Source organism: Marmota marmota, unplaced genomic scaffold (genome assembly GCF_001458135.2).
Source record: "Marmota marmota marmota unplaced genomic scaffold, marMar, whole genome shotgun sequence".
In the NCBI taxonomy this organism is placed as follows: Eukaryota; Metazoa; Chordata; class Mammalia; order Rodentia; family Sciuridae; genus Marmota; species Marmota marmota.
In genome coordinates this window covers 24187940-24206064 of record NW_026000241.1, presented here as the reverse complement: position 1 = coordinate 24206064, position 18125 = coordinate 24187940, and the positions used below count along the sequence as shown (strand labels likewise).

General features: G+C 38.8%; 1 pseudogene; it reads left to right on the top strand.

The window, feature by feature from the left end:
• The first annotated feature begins 17532 nt into the window (after positions 1-17532).
• On the top strand, positions 17533-17641 carry LOC125613851 (annotated as a pseudogene).
• Positions 17642-18125: the final 484 nt, after the last annotated feature.

Genomic DNA, 18125 nt, shown 5'->3' with positions numbered 1-18125 from the left:
TTTTTTTTTTTTTTTTTTGATTGGTGCTGAGGATTGAGCCCGGGGCTTGCTAGGCAAGTGCTTTATCTCTGAGCTCCATCCTTGGCTCTATCTCTTTACTTTTCAATATATTTTATGTTAAGATAAAAGAACCAAATAAAATGTAGACATACTTCTAAGTCTTAAAACATGATTTGATTTAGTGGACCCCGCTCTGCTGATCCTTCCTAAATATCGCCTTTACCTCCATGAAACTATAGTAAGGATTGCAAATAGCTCACCTGCACGCACACATGAGGAACATTAGCAAGTTTACAAACTTCCGTTGATGTTAATATTTTCTCCACCTTATGAGCCCCTGGAATCAAAAATTCACAAATAAGTCACCCCTGGGTACAGAGGGAGGGCACCTGTGCAGCTTAGCAAGCATGAGTGTGGAGGCCTGCCATCCTGCAGTGCCGGAAGGCCTGCGAGACCGCATCAAACATGTTCCCTCCCTGTGTGCAATGTGTCAAGGATGATACGTCAACCCGTTACCCATGAAAACCATTCGGGGTTTGTTAGCAAATAGTTGCCTGATGATGAATGGGGGTACTAGTGCTTTGTGGAGTGGGGATATTTTGGTCCTGAGTCTTGATGAGGGTGACTTTGACAACCAAATTAAGTATATTGCATACTAATTTCTAAGTTAAAGGATATGAGTTGAAGCTCTGGAACTGATTCTTCCTGTTAAAATAAAATACATTGATATCTGGGTAAGGTCTTCTGACTTTTGTAAATGTTTATTCAAATACTAATGTGTTAAATATATTTTATTTTAGGATGCTTCATGAGGGCATGTTTTATTGTGCACACACTCCCGTAATCACTTAATGGTCCAGGTAGGAAGTCAATTCTATACTATTTATTGCACTAAGATTATAATATCTACTTATTCAGTTACAACATTTGAATAAGTATATGTGAATGAATGGCTGAATGTGATTGCAGGAAAAGCCTGTTTTCTAAATGCTTTTAAAATTATGATTCCATGCTATTTTTTTAAGAGGAGGAGATTATATTAAAGTCCTCTTTACCAAGTCATTAGAGCTATTTTGAACTCTTTAAAATAATAATATAATTTATATGTTAGCAAAGAACTCTGGTCATATAAATATCCAGCAGTCAACTCATATGTCCAATTTGGATGTTTGAGAACCACCTTCCCCCATCATGTCCAGATAGAATCCATTCTCTTCCTGCAGGTTTGATCTTTAGTTTCCCCATCTCTGTGAATACAACACCATTCATCCAACTGCATAATCAGGAAATGGGAATCATCATCATTCTCCTTTTTCTTCTCCTTCTCCTACTCCTTCTTCTTTTTGGTGCTGGGGATTTAACCCAGGGGTGCTTAACCACTGAGCTACATCCCTTACTCTTTTTTATATTTTATTTAGAGACAGAGCCTCGCTAAATTGCCGAGGCTGGTTTTGAACCCTTGATCCTTCTGCCTCAGCCTCCTGAGCTACTGGAATTCCAGGTGTGTGCCACATGCCCTGCACCTGGGAATCCTTCTTAATACCCTGACCCCCTCTTCCTCCACTTCCAAGTTTCAAACATCACTAACATCTGTTGATTCTGCAATCTGAATAGTTTTCCAATCCAGTGCCTTCTTGTTATTACTACTACATACTCCTTTGCCCAACCTACCATCACCTTCTTAGCAGCTTCTTCTCTAGCTCACATGAAAAGGCTGCTGACTGGATCCTGCCAGTTCCTGGAAACTTGCCGCTCATAGGCTGCTTTTTCCTATCCTTTCTCTGCCACCTGACACTTCTCTCAGTTTCAACAAGGTACTGCCCATCCTTGTCCTTTGTGGGGTGGGCATGCCAGTCTTCCTTCCCTGCCCACCTCCAGCTCTCTGCCAAGATATCACTTTTTCGGGAAAGTCTTCCCTAATCATCTTCAGTTTGTTCAGTCTGGTCAAGCACATTTTCATAAGACCCTGTGACTTTCCCTAATAAAATGTGTGTGTGTGCACGTACATCTTTCTGTCTGGATTATAATTTTCAAGAGGCCCAAGTCTCTTTTGTCACCCTTCTATCTCCAATAAGTATACAAAGCCTGGAATGAAGTAGCTGTCTGATAAATTTTGCTTATTATATGAATTAGTGAGGTGCTATGGAAACAGACATCAGGCAAAACTCTCTGTTAAAGAACTGAACTCTCAATGAGAGTTATAGAATTTCATCGTCTTGCAGAAGGCATCCCAGACTAGATAACTTCTTGAGAATGTAGCTCTAATTCTAAAGTGTGACAAGATCTTTCTAATGCTTTGGGTGTATGGTCCATCATGAAGTAGGGTTTAGGGTTGGGCCTTTCAAAAACTATCTTCACATCCGTTTTCCCTTGTTGGTCAAGTAGGGTCTTTGACCCTTTTTTTTTTTTCTGACAAGTTTCGAATAGCTGGCTGGTCACTCTGGGTATCCTCATTTACTAGGACAAAGGGAGCAGAGTCCAGGTTTGGGATGCTGAATCCCAGGAACATGTAGCATTTTCTTTTTCTCCCCAATGAAGGACTAGCTGCAAGCATTATACCTCTGAGAATATTCTGAATACTTTGTTATAAAATGTGGGATAAGTTTTAAGGAACTTTGCAAAGGAAAGAGTCATCTCCTCTAAACTACCTCTCAATGTAGAATGCTTTCTAAACTATCTCTTAGAAATGACCAATATCCATTATGGAGTACTTAAAAGTTAATAAAAATTTCTTTCACAGACATTTCCTCCTTTTGGTTGGAAATCTTGTGCCATAAATTTAATCTCTCTTTCAAATTTCATCCCTTCAAATATTTGGGAACTGAGGTAGGAATTGTCCTTTTAGCACCATATTTTTTCTTCTGTGTCTTTTGTAGTCTCTTTGCAAACACAGAATTATACTACTTTCAGTTTTTTTTCTATTCCTATTAAAACAAGGAGATTGCAATTCAATAAACATGTTTCTGGCACCCCTAAACCCAGAGCCTAGTTCCCCAAGTCTATCTCTTCCTAAAATCTATCTGGCAATCTGTGCTTATCTAGTTCTATAAATTCTTTGTAACTTTCATTTTAGTTTTAATTGACATATTTCTGGAGTTGAGTGTGATGTTTTGGTACATGTTATATATTGCATAATGATCACATCAGTGTATTTAGCATATTCATTGCCTGAAATTATCAGTTCTTTGTGGTGATGACATTCTAATTCCCCTCTTCTGTTTTGTAATATGCTATATAATGTGGTTGACTATTGTCATCCTACTATGTAATGGAACACTTGGAGTTATTTCTCCTGTTTAACTGTAACTTTGAACCCATTGACTGATCTCCTCCCATCTGCCTTTCCCTTCTCTCCCCAATCTCTGATAACCACTAATCTACTCTCAAATTCCATAAGATCAACTTTTTTAGTTTTCATATACAAGTGAAATCATGGTCTTTCTGTGCCTGACTTATTTTACTTCACATAATTTCTTCTAGGTTCATCCACATTGCTGCAAAGGACAGGACAGGATTTCTTTTTTTGTACCAGGGATTGAGCCCAGGGGCATTTTAACACTAAGCCATATCCCCAGTCCTTTTATATTTTATTTGCTATTTAACTTGGTAAGTTGTTTAGGAATTCACTAAGTTGCTGAGGCTGGCCTTGATCTTGCAGTCCTCCTGCCTCATCCTCTGAGGTGCTACAATTACAGGAGTGCACCACTGCACCCAGCTTCATTCTTTTTCTGAGGGTAGTTTTGTAAATTCTCAGCAATGCCCATTTGGCCATCCTGCATACATCTAAAATTTTGTTATCATTTTTAAAGTAGCTTTTCCTTTGTTTCAGTTTATGCATTATTTGAGAGAGGAGAGTTTATTTTCCACACTGGCATTGCCCATTGAAAGCTTATTGACAATAGGCAATCCACAGACATGCATTATGTAATTGATTTAAGGGTCAGATGTCCCAAATTCTAGTCCTAATGTCATTTGACCTCTAATGCTTGAATCTCCCCAAACCTTATTTTTTTTTCACTTGTGAAAGGAATTAAGTCTCATTTGCAACAACTTTATAAGAATAGTTTGAAGATAGATGCAAAGATGGAATGAGGTTCTGATTTCTTTAGAGAATATTTTAAGTAGTTAATTTTGTTTTCTCTCTCCCCACCCCCACTCTCATGAGGTTGTGATTCAAGCTCCCAACACTGTCATTCAGCTGTATTTGTCTGTGTCCCTTGCCAATATTAAGGGAGGCATCAGGACTGGAACTCTCAATGAGCAAGCCCCAGAGTTGGAACATCTGGATTTAAGGCACATGTCTGCAGATATCACAGGAATTCAAAGGATAAATTCAATTGGGGCCACTTCCTTTTCTCTTGGGGATAATGGGTTAAGTATTTAGAGCCAGATTGGAAAACCACTGTGAAAGGTGAATGAAATAAATATGAGGCCTTGGGTGATAATCTTTGGTGAGGATTAGGAAGGAGGAAGCCAGAGTCAGGACTGGAGATGGCCAATCTCCACTTTAGAAGGCCGGGGCTTCCTGGGGAGGATTTAAATGCTGACAAAGGTCTATCAGATGTCAATTGAGCAATCTAACATTTCCTTCTTTACCAGTTGCTCTGATGGCATATCAAAAGGATGAGTCTTTCTTGGATTTTTGAAAGACAAGAATCAATGAATACCAACTATTCTTCCAAGAGCAAAAGCTCTATCTACTTTTCAGAACTATGAAAGTGCTTTAGGAACCTGTTTTTGTTTTTTGAAACAAGCCACCTCATTAGAAGTGTTGTGGAACTAAAGGAAATACAACAATATGATAAGAGTGGTGTTTGTTTGGGGCTTTTTTTTTTTTCCTCCAATGCTTTTATATATAAGACTATTTTATATGTAAAGATAAAAGTAAAGATAAATCAAAAAGACATTTCCCCTCATCCAATGAAAAGTCCTTCAAAGAACTAGTTACTCTTCCCTTTTATTTTTCTGCTTTCAGGATGCTCTCTGTAGTACATGGTAAACATTTCTACTTCAAAGACACCAACTGCAGTATTTTAATTTAATTTTTGTTTATTTTTCCTTCTGTACCTATTCCCAACAAGTTTTCTTCTCTTTATCAACATTTGGATTTCAGCTTAACTGCGTATGTAGGGTTTAGGAAATTGTTCAAAAACTATAATGTGTAGGATTTCAATTTTTTCCCTCCATTTTAATTTCCTTTAGCAATTTAGCACTTCTTTTCAAATCACACATACAGAAAAAAACAGAGAAATTTCTTAACACCCCTTTGGCAAATCACATGGAAGGAGCTGCCACTGTTTCTATTTTCATGCTTTGGGCAAGTTATATATCAAATAAAGAGCTTCAACCCAGAACCGAAGGAGAGGTTTTTAAAAAGTCCTTTTTAAAGCAGTTAATTCTTTCAGACAAGATGTACTACAGAAAGCAAAACACAGTCCAGAATTACATACAGGAAGAAGATTGTGCATCTTAAGCCTTTCTAATACTAATTTTTAAGATACAATGTAAACATATCGCACCTTTTATTTTTCTCAATAGTATGTTAATACTGACATCTCTTTGATTTTTTAGTAAAAATATAATCGTATGCCTCCAGTTGCAACCTAGGTGAAACCTCCAAATCTCACTGTTTACATTACTTTGGACAAAATTCTCCGTTTGGCAGTCACAGATTAGTTAAAAGAATTGGTATGATCCTACACTGGGAAAATTGATTTAATTTTAGTTGATCTTGTAGTTTGCAACGTTTACTTTTGTTAGGGGTGGTAAACTATGATTTATTCTAAAAGAGAAGCAATTATTTTATTTAATAATTAAACTTTAAACTTGCCAAAGTTAAATTTAAATGATTTTAATTAAGTTAAACATTGAAAATCCTGCTAAACTTCAAGGGTAACAAAAACTGTCAGGAGCAATGCAATGACAATGACTTGGGCTCTCTGGTGTGGGTTCTACTCATGAATTTACTTGTGATTTAAAAACTTTGTAAAAATACAACATGCTTTTACATCATACTGATACATTTTCTCTGCTCATTCTGAAAGATGGCTGAATGTCATTACATCCTGCAGTAACAGTGACTTCTGTGTGCATAGTGATTTGCAGTTTTCAAATAGGTTTTTCCTTTTTTTTTTTTTATTAACTAGAACATCTTTGACTTGTTTAATGTAAGCTAAGGGATATGGAAAATTCCTCACCACTTAATTTTATGCTATTTACTTAATTTTCTGTTGATTAATTATTTTTTTCCATAGTGGGGATTGAACCCAGGGGAACTCTATCACTGAGCTATATATCCAGTCTTTATTTATTTTTCTATTTTGAGGCAGGGTCTTCCTAAGTTGCCCAGCTGACCGCAAACCTGCACTTCTCCTGCCTCAGCCTCCCCAGCCACTGGGATCACAAGTGTGCTCATCACACCTGGTTCCTGTTTATTAATTTTAGATTATGAAATCAATTTGGGTTGTTAAAAGGTAAGATCAGCCCAGTAGCATTTCTTTAGGACAAGTTCCTTTATTGCCAGTGAAGTTATGTTTTCTTATTTCTGAATTTATGAGCCAATTTTCAGAATTTGTATTTAGATTTAAACTCAATGGGAAGATCGCTGGTAGGGGTGTTAGATTAACTGTTTCACCACTTTACAAGGGGACCCAGAGCATCAAACATTTGAAATTCAAAGCAACGATGGAGTAAGAGTTCAGCTTTGGAAGCAGGAGGAAAATGCATACATATTAAGAAACACATTCACATACATACACACACATCACATGCAGGGAATATTTTTAGTTTTCTTTGTTTTTCAAAATAAGTTATTTGCATTAGGAGGGTACCTTTAATTATGAAATTTTCCTGATGCACTTAAAATATAATTTGCTTGACCAGTGTTCTTAAGGAATGTTAAAAAACAAATTATATTTGTTTTATAAAATATAAATATGTAATATATATATAAATAAATAATATATTTATATTATCTGAAATATATAAACATATAACAAATAAATACATTTGTTTTTATAAATCAAAACTATATGTTTTTGTGTTGGGATTTAGCTCAGTAGGTAGAGTGCTTGCCTAGCAGGCACAAGGGCCTGGGTTCAATCCCCAGCACTACCAAAAAAAAAAAAAAAAAAAAAAAAGAAAGAAAAAGAATGGAAAACTATATGTTTTTGATTTATAAAAATAAATCAATGAATCATGATTTTTTTTTTTTTCCAAACCAAGATCTCCACATAGAAATGGAGTTGGAAATTAGAACAACCCTACACTTGCTTAGGGCATTTCATGCTCTTGGGCTCAATTTTCTCATCTCCATTATAATCCTGAGAATAATAGGTAGCATTTGTAATGTCCAATTTACCTTCCTTTCAGCAGTGTTATGAAATAAAGTTAGGTAATATCTTTTTTGCCAAAAACCCAACAGCTATAGTCTTCCCTCTAAAGGCACCAGCTACCGATTGTACTGCCCTACCTGGGTGCCCTTCCACCTTTTAACTTCTCCCTGCCATGAAATGTGAGTGGAAGCGGGTGGGTGTCTCTTCTGGGTTGAAGTTTTGAAGAAGTGGTGCTCTCTACATTCCTTCCCCTCCTACTGCCTGGAAGCAGAAGCTTCAGAGCCCTAGGGGATAGTTAAGGTTTTCAGGGGACTCAAGGAGTGTTCCTGGAACTTGAGACTTCCAGTTTTAAAAATTGTGACAGTCCAGGGCTAAATAGGATGTGTTAGACACCCCAGGAGATGCTCACTGACCTAGGTCACCTACCTTGGATTATTATGTGAGTGACACATAAGTCAGTGAGGCTTTGGAGTTCATTAGTTGCTGGAGGATGGAATGGGTGTGCTACCTGTCCACGCTCATCAAAAGGACCATGGCCAACACTCGGATAACAAAGAACGGGTTAGCAAGAGAAGAGCACAGCAAATTTATTTTATCAAAGCTTAATGTGTTACAAGAGCCTTTAGATACAAAGATCCAGAGACCCAGAGGAAATTCTATTTTTATGCTTAGGTTTGATGAAGGAGGGTCGGCTGTGTAGAAACGTGACTGGACCTAAGGGTCTGATCCAATGGTAATAGAGTGAGGGGGAGGCCCAGCAAGGCCTGTCTGTTCAGATTCTTCTTGGCCTCTGTGTAGCAATCCTTCCCCCAGGTGTGGGGAGGGTCCCTGTGGAATGAGGGCATTCAAGGGAGAAGGGAGAGTGACTTTTTAGGCTTTATGGTTTGCTTTGGGGGAGAGTTCTAATTCCTATGACTCGCCTTGGGGGAGAAGAATTATGGTTTCTGTGACTCCCTTCAGGGGCAGACAGAGGGTTGGGAGGAAGGAGAATGGGAGAAGGCCACGAAGACCTTGCTTCTGGGGCCCTTCTCATCTCTTTCAGTTCAGGGTATTTGGCTTGCTGAGGTGCCACACTTTGGGGTATCACGCTCTGAACACCCATAGCTGCTGTCCACTGGCTTTACCTTAAATAATACACACTGTAATTGCTACTCGGTCACCCGCCTTTTGGGATTGGCACTTGTCAGTGAGAGGAGGTCAAAGGCAGGAACTCTGGCTGTCACTCTCACTAGCTATGTGACCCAAAGCATGGCCTTGGCAGAATATTCCAGTTGGAGTAGATGAATGGTTCTCAAAGTGTGGTACGGGGATAAAGGGGGTTTTTGGGATCCTTTCAGGGTATCCATGAGGGCAAAACTACCTCCTTTACAATATCAGATGCTATTACCTTCTCCTTCTCTAGGAGATATGCAGAGGAATTTCCCGAGGCTACACATGTGTGATGACATTATAGCTCTGGTGGCCCATGGAACATGTGCTGTCACATTCTTGTGTTTTAGGGTTTCTTGTTTTTAATTTTCTAGAACAGTAAATATTAATAGAGGAAAATCATACAAGCAAAAGCTCCTTGAGGTCACTAGAGATTGTTAAGAGTTTAAAAGCTCCTGAGACCAAAAAGTTTGAGAACTGTTGAACTGGATAATTTCTAAGGTTTTATACAACTCCCCAAGTTTATGAAGTATACACCACACACACACACACACACACACACACACACTCACTGTAGAATTTTTAAGTTGCTGTGACTTTTATATTTCTTTTCCAACTTAAACTGTGGTAAAGATTAAAGCATTTTGGAATCCCTTCTTACTAGATCTATTTCCAGGAAAATGGAGATTCCTATTTTATGTATTAGGAATTATAGCAGTTCCAGTTATAGGAATTATAGTAGTTCTTCACTGTGACATGGGTCAGTTGTCCTAAACAAATTATAAAGTAACAGTATTAAAGTGTATTTTTTCCTTCTTAGGGAGGAAAGGTACCATGTCATTCCAAACAAGTAAACCAGACGATTGTATTTCTAACAACTTTAGATGTATGCCTGTTGTGCTCATTCTGGGATCCGGATAAATATATTAATATCTTTGGTGGAAGCAAATCAAATGCAAATTTGGTCATGTCTCTCTTGCTTATTACCTCTCAGTAGCTTCCTGTGGTCCTAAGCATAGAGCCTCATCTTATAGAAAGTCCTCCCGGGTCTTCACCTGCATGCCCCACTGTCCTGCCTCACCCCTGTGCATTCTCCCTCTGGCTCTCTGCTGAACTTTCCTCATGCTAATGGACTTTGACCTTATTCCAGCTCCAATTTAAATGCATTTTTCTCCAGCCTGATTTACAATCTCAATGCACCTGTGCTTCTTACCCCTCAGCAACTCACTTGTAATTCCTTCTTCCAAGATGCTCACTGGATCCAGAAACTTACTAATCATCCTGGAGGATCATGATCCAGGTGTGACTGACTCCTGGCAACAAGCCCCGCCCACCAATCCATCTGGGTGAGGTGAGGCCTCCTCCTAATGCATCAAAGGAGAATCGCACACCTACAGCAAGCTGCTGTTCAGTCTGTTAAAGAAGTGACTCCGAAAAAGGCTTTCCTGATAGCCAAGGGCAAAATGTCCACTAAAAATAGAAGAGTATGGTCTGGGGATATAGCTCAGTTGGTAGAGTGCTTGTCTTGCATGCACAAGGCCCTGGGTTCAACTCCCAGCACCACAGACAAAACAAAAATACAAGAGTATTTGGAAGTACTTGAATATCCTCAATTACCTAAATTCACTGAGCATTAGTAAATTTAAAGAAAGTCAAGATCTACCATCTACTGAAATATACACACACTCTGGAAACCTATTCAAAACCTGGACCTTCATTTCAGGAATGTATGGTTGCTCATTTATTTTGACAAATCCGTAGCATTGATTTAGATTATTTATAATAATCCTTCACAGTATGTTTTACAAAAGTTAGTGAAAATATGGTCTAAAAAGTTATTGGCTTTCAAACTTTCCTAGAGAAAAAATAAAGAATGCTGTTTCTTTAATATTTAGAAAGTATTAAAAACTCATAACTTATTTAATAAGTATAAGAGAAGTCTGCTTATGTTTTAGGGAATGTATATATACTTCTATAGACAAACCCAGTACAGAATCTAGAACAAAAAATGTACAGGTCTCTCTTAGCTCATCTTCCATTAGAAGTCAGTTGCTGGTGAATAGAGAAAGAATTCACTTGTATATCTACATGGCTTTCTGGATTAATAAAAATGATGATAGTAACTAACATTTATCAAAATCTTACTATATTCTGAACACTTTTTTTTTGCATTATATCATTAGATAACTATAATAACCTAGCAGGTGGGTGTTATTGTTTCCAATTTATAGTTGAGCAAACTGAGACACAAGTTAGGTGACTTACTCAAGGTCACACAGCAGCAAAGGCAGGATTCAAACTTTGTAGACCTACTTTGTAGCCTAGCATTGTTTACCACTAAGTTCTGTTGGGTTGTATAGTAATTGCTGAAGGAACGAATTTGGAGGCCTTTCTTGCACAGATTATTTCTTTTCATCCATATGCAGGATTAGAAAGTGCAAGAACTTTCATGGCCAATTTGAATTAGTTCAGTAGTTCCCTTGAAAGATTTTCCCCAGCTATTAATTTTTGTTAGAAGAATCAGAGCCAGACACAGGATAAACTTTGCTTCATTAAATTCAACTGGGCTCAATTCAGTTTATATTACTGAACATACTTAGCATGCTGGGTTTGGGGAGGGAAACTGTGATTCACATATCCAAAAGGCATTATCTCTGCTTTTCAGAAACACAGATTGACTTGGGGTCAGAGATCAGGGCTTCAGGTAGACCAATCTGTATATTCCAGGTATTATATGCTGGATGACCATAATACTTGGACAGGGGATAGGACCAGGAAAGAAAATAAGGTTGAAGGTAAATGAATGTCTTTTAGCAAATATATATGCCCAGCCTTAGGAGACCATAGGCACAAGAAAAAATTTCAAATAAGTAATTAAGAGCACTTAAGGTAATTAGGTGGGTTTTGTAAAGAATCCGAGGAAGAGAAAGCACTTATATTTTAGGGTAGGGGAGCATTCCATTCTGATGTTGTAGAATATGCAAAGCCCAGATGCTTAATAAAAATGCTTGAAATGATGGTAGGAGCCTGTTGAGTGGTGCTGAGTACCGAAATGTATATATGATAATGATTATGATTTAACTAACCCTTATCATACGTTTCCAGTATGTTAGATGTTTTTAAGGGCTTGATCACATTTACTTTCCAGAACTGCAGTATTTGTGGTAGACACAAGTATATGGCCCAGTGTTTCCAGGCTGGAGGGGGGCCCTGTGGTCAGCCTACAGCTTCCATTCAGTTGCCAGCTGCTTCAGAGTTGGCCTCAGTTGCAAGAGCCACCTGGCCCAGACTCATGGCCTTTTAGGAGGAAGACAGTGACTAAGCAAAGGAGTAAAAAAATAGACTGTTTGGGCCCAGTATGAATCAACTCTGTTAGGGATTATTTGCTCAAGGGCTCCCTGCAGGTTTGGCCAAGGCATTGTTAGGCCTTCATTGCAGTTTAAAGTTGCAAGTTGAAGGATTAGATGGTTTCTCTAATTCTGTTTCCCTCCCCTCACATCACAGCTCTCAATTTTTCCTTTCCTTCTTTTTTCTTTTGCAGCACTGGGGATTGAACTCCAGGGTGCTCTACCACTGACCTACATCCCTAACCCCTTTTTATTTTTTATTTTGAGACAGTGTCTTGTTAAGTTGTTCAGGTTGGCCTTGAAGTTGTGATCCTGGGGCACTGAGAAGCTCTGTCTCTCCAAGGTCACCCAACGAGTGAATAGCAGAGCCAGGTTTTCAATTCTGATGCATCTGATCCTTAATTAAGGGCTCTCTCTGGAGCCACACACTGGTTGAAGGGACTAGCTGTACAGTATTTAGCTCAAACTGCTTTTTTGCTCCTGTCTCAGCATGCACACATCAACAGGAATCCCTTTTCTGTGAGCCCACAGAGATGTTCCCTCTTGGGAAAGCTCTGAGACACCTGTGCCCCCTAGAGGTAGCTAAAGTTTTGGGTCAACTGTGCCCACTTTTGGCTCCTAACAGTCTTTCAATTCTCAGCTCCTAAACAGTTTTAAATGAAGTTTTCTGGTGACAAGCTTTTGTAGTATACTGCATTGGGTCACAATCAGCAATCTATTAATTTTTTTTTGTGTGTGTGGTGGTGCTGGGGATTGAACCAAGGGCCTTGTGCATGTAAGGCAAGCACTCTACCAAACTGAGCTATATCCCCAGCCCTCTATTAAATTTTTACTCCACGAGGACCTGGGTCATATTTGTCGAGTTCATCACTAATTTCCTAGTACTGAGCATACTGGCTGGTATAAGACAGAAGCTCAGTTTACATCTGTTGAAGTTAAGTGTGAAGGATAGTCATTGCTTCTGGTTCTCTTATTCAATGATATGAGATATTCACACCAAAGATATTTTTGTACTTTGGTGGGTGTTAATTATTGTATTATTGTTTTGAGGCTCACAGGATACCTTAGGTCATTGCCAAGTAACCAAATATGCAATGCCCAGCCTTAGGAGACCATAGGCACAAGAAAAAATTTCAAATGAATAATTAAGAGCACTTAAGGTAATTAGGTAGGTTTTGTAAAGAATCAAAGATTAATAGCCACTAAGAGAGTTCTTTATGTTTATTCTGGAAGTACCTTTAATGTTCTTTGAGAGGAGTCTAGAACTCTAAGATAATGCCGATATTTTTCAGAAATGAGGATTCCATGAGTTTTTTTGTGATGCCCAGTCTAATGTTTAGAAGCCTTTTAAAGGGGAGTCTCTATTATTTTACCCTCTCAGCTAATTGATGTGTAAACTCAATTTATTTTAGGTATGCAGTAGAGTGTATTTTGACATATTGCACATATATGGAGTATAACTGATTCTAATTAGGGTCCCATTTGTAAACTCATTCTTTAAAACCAAAATCATCTCTGACATCCGTTGACCTTGTTAAAGCCCATAAATCTTCTTGTGAAGATATTTCATCTTGAAATGTGGCAAAGGTGTGAAGTATTAAAGAAATGTTTTCTTTAACATTTGCCTTACAAACTCACTAGAAAAGCAGGCTTGTGTATTCCCAGTCTGTTCAATTTTACTCTTTTTATAAAGATTTTATAGATCTCCATTAGGCAGACTTTTTAGGTTTTACCGACAGACTTGCCGTATCCTTTTTTTTTTTTGTAATAATAAATGTATTTTTAAATATAAAGTTAACATATTAACAACACAGAATTTTGAAAAGAGAGGAAAAAGGAACAGAAGTCATATTCTCAGACATACTACATGCTTTCTGTCACAGAGAAGTTTCTGCTATATGGGGGTTAGGAAGTGCCAGTGGGAGAAAAAAAGTTTATAAAAGGCATATTTTTCCAGAGTTGCTCTGAAACCAACTGTAATCCAATCCTGCACAGTTGGAATTAGAAAACTCAGGCTTGAGGCTGTGTTACCTAATAGCCGTGTGTGTGTTTCTGCAGCTTACAACCTCTCTAAGTCTGGCTTTCTTTTTTTGTAAAATAGGCATAGTGATTCCTATAAGTGACTTAGCAGAAATGTATTAAGGGATTGAGATGTGACAAAACCTCTTCTAACCCTCAAGGACGTACATAGACGTAAGTGAATATTATTACTGGTCTTCTTCTGGATCTTTTCTGAAGACTGTATTGCAGTAAGTGGCAGTGTTTGGGGATGTAGTAAGAACTCCCACCCCCAAATATTCCCTGGAGCTTTACCATGGTAATACCCACAGGCCCAACTCTACTGTCAGCATTTGCATTTCTTGCTCAAGGGCTTACTTAGGCAGCCAGCTCCTGGTGTCTGTTCCCAAAACAGACTGGAATGCCAGAGAATCAGCACACCCAGATTAGTCTCTAACCACTGACTGAAGGGACCTACTATATAAATACCCCAGCTTCCCTTCCCTTTGAATGGGGGATTGTCTCAGGGTCTGCAACTAGAGGAATCCCTAAATACAAGACAGTATTTGTATAAATGATAATTGTTTTGGATGGAAGTGATATACATTGACTCAATATAGCCTCTACCCGAATTTTCTAAAAATTAGTTTATTAACTCACATAATGAAATGTTAAAGATGGTGCAAATGTTATGTAAGGGTGGCTACTCAGACAACTTAGTTGGTTTGCTCACTCTCTCCCTCCCCCACTACCTGACCCCTACCTCTGTTTCCCTTAATGTATTAACTTAGAAAAGCCATTCCAAACTTAAGTTGGCTTTACAGCATGCAATACCTAAAAAATAAAATCTTTGGTGCACATCCTTATCAATTCCAGAAAAGGTCTCATAGTGTCAGTATTTGTGATGCGTGCTGGCCTCCAGAATGATCACTGTGTCCAGGTGGCTGAAGTATGTTGGGTGGTCACCCCAGGGAAGAGAACATCTCTATCAGGGTCACATGGAATGGGGGGAGTGGGCTTGATTTCAGAAGGATGTGGGCAACAGAAAACATCCCATAAACTAGAAAATACTGTCTGGAATTGCCATCTTTTTTCTTTTTCTTTTTTAATATTTATTTTTTAGTTTTTTTTTTAATGTGGACACAATATCTTTATTTTTTATTTTTATGTGGTGTTGAGGATCGAACCCAGTGCCCCGTGCATACCAGGCAAGCGTGCTACCACTTGAGCCACATCCCCAGCCCACCATCTTCTTTCTTGATGATACCTCACATTTTTAGAACTCTCACCCCAACGGAAGTTCTTTGGACTAACCATACCAATAAGACCAACGACCCCTTTTCAGGGTTAGAATTGAGGGCCCCGATATCACCATTCTTTAATGAAGGGATGAGAAAAGAACACATTCATTAAACAGTAAAAATAATGGTTGCCACTTGTGAAGCACACATAGGATAGGTTCCATATTCCATGCTAAACCGTTTACATATGTGATTTCCTTTCAATTGGAAAGATAAACCCCATGACAAGCCGTGGGTAGGTGTAACTAGGATTTTCATTTTAGAAATAAAGAAACCGAAGCCCAGAGAGGCTAAATGACTTGCTCAAAATTTTTCAGCTTATTAATGGAAAAGACAATATTTGCATCCAGGTCTGTGCAGTTTGGAGCCCAGGCCTTAGTTACCAGGCTACATTGCCTGCCTGAGCCTCTGATGCTTGGGAAATACTGTCCTGGTTAGACCTATCTGCATAGTCTCCGGTCCTTCAGTTCCTTTGTAGTAGTCACATGCAATCAAAAAAGAAAAAATCAAACTTTAGGAGTAGACAAATTCTTTCTTTCCTTCATATCTCACGTTGGATTGTAGAGGTGTTTCCTTTTGATCAGAGAACTTGCCAACTTTCCACCCAGAATCAGTTGGCCTAGAAAAATCTTTTTATTTAACTGCAGTGTAACCAGAGATACCCAGGTTGCTCTATTCATGGTCCTTTTCCAGTTAGCCTAAGGGAAGATTCCTGATGGAGTAGGTTAGATCAGATCAGATTTGATGAGAGCAGAATTAATCTATAGAGTTGTTTTGCTGGCTCTCCAGGATCTTCTTGTCTCTTACTGGAATGGAAGCAGCACTTCTAAACACCTTGTACTCAATAGAAACCGGAACTATATTTGCATTCCTTTTAGACACTTTGCAATTTTGTTATTGTTTAAAAATGTAAGAGGTAACTGGAGGTGTGAATCTAATTATCTCCATGATCAGTTGACGATCCCCACGCAGTTGAAAGTGCTAAATTCTCTCACTGGTTTGGCAAATATTTATTAATCTCCTTTTTATATGCCAAGCTCTCCCCTCAGTGCTGGGGACACATTGATGACCCAAACAGAAACAAACCACCCCATAAATAAACATATACAAATCAACAAATAATTACACATTGTGATAAGGGTTCTGAGAGTTTAACCAGCTGACTTTACCCATTAGGTGCTAGTGCAGAATCAGAAACAACTGCAAGTACTTGAAACTGAATGTAGACTTGTAAAAATCTCTGTAAAGACTGAAGCAGCAGTTTGATTGGGGTCTTTAGGAGTCTCTCAGAACATCGAAAACTGATCCTCTGGGGAGCTGTCACTTAGAATGTGGTGGCCAAAACCAAGAGCTGGAACTGCCGCTGGGCACCAGAGAACTACAGAATAGATGCTCAAGGCTGTGAGGCGTGATTTTGGAAACCAGAGCAAGATGCCAACTAGGCAAAGTAGAGAGGAAGCTGGAAGGGGGAGAAAAATCAAACTAAAACAATAGATAAAAATGATAAATGAATGGCCGCTAGTTAACATTTTCCACTTATTTTGTAGAAGACAATTTTCCTGTAGATAATGTGGAAATGTGCAATTAAACTAGAGCAGATGGAGAGGGAGGGAGAAAAAAGGAAAGAGAGAGAAGGCAAAAGAGAGAAACATTGAGAAAACAATGCCACCCCAAAATTTGCCTTGAGCTAAAATTGGCCTGAGCCTCTTCACAGGCTGTCTGACCTCACAGCTTGGAGGCGGGGTTCCAAGAACAAGCATTCTAAGAAACCCCAGGGCAGAAGCTACTGTTGCCTTTAGAAATCTTGCCTCTGGAATCACATGGTGTCATTTCTGCCATAGTCATAAGCACACTCAAATTCAAGGCTAAGGAATAAAGTTTACTTTGTGTGTGAGTGTGTGGCACTGGGTCTTGAACCCAGGGGTGTTCTACCACTGAGCTACATATCAGCTCTTTTTGTTATTTATTTTGAGGCAGGGTCTTGATAAGTTTCAGGCAGACCTCAAACTTGTAATCCTCTTGCCTCAGCTTTCCAAGTAGCTGAAATTAAAAGTATGTGCTACAGCACTCAGCTAAATGTCTAGTTTTTAAAGGCAGGAGTTTTAAAGTTTCATTGAAAGAGATGAAAAATACTGTTCGGTCATCCTGAAAAATACAGTTTATCCCAGCGTCCAAAAATAGAGTGAGTTTTCCATTTACTCAAGTCTTGTGTTATTTCTCTATAGATTTTTGGATACTGAATAACAAAAGATGTTTCTGAAATATGCTTTAGTTATATGGTTAGCACTAATTATTAGCTGACTATATATATATTTTTTCTTATTTATTTTGCTTATTATGATCTTCTATTGAAAGATGTTAGCTCAATGATTGTGGTGATTTAAAAAAAAAAAAGTCATGTCTCTGAAGTTGATTAAGCTGAACTTCTTTGCTCGTGGGAGCCCAGGGTGCAATGGCTACCAACAGCAGCCTGTTTCTTGTTTAGGTTCTCCTAAGGAACCTTGAGACAGTGTGCTCCAATGGGTGTTCATGTCTCTGATCTCCTGCTGTCCCCAATCTAGGCCCCAGACAGGTGTGTGGGTTGCCTTTGGGAGGCCTAGGGCATGGTGGCTAGGGGTCACAATGGCCAAGTCATCATGTCCATCTGCACCCAAGCTGCAGAAAAAGGAACATGTGATTGAGGCCCTATGCAGGGCAAAGTTCAAGTTCTTTGGCCACCAGAAGATCCACATCTCAAAGAAATGAAGTATTACCACATTCACCAAAGATGAATTTGAAGCTGAGAAGAGGTTCACTTCTAATAGCTCATGTCCCCAGTCATGATCTTCTGGACAAGTGGCAGATCCTGCACTCATGAGGATATCCACTGTGTTGAACCCTCCTTAATCATGCTCACCAATAAATCCTCCATCTCTCTGTCTCTCTCTCTCTTACACACACACACACACACACACACAGTCACAGCAATGTTCCTCATGCCTAGATAGTACCCAGCA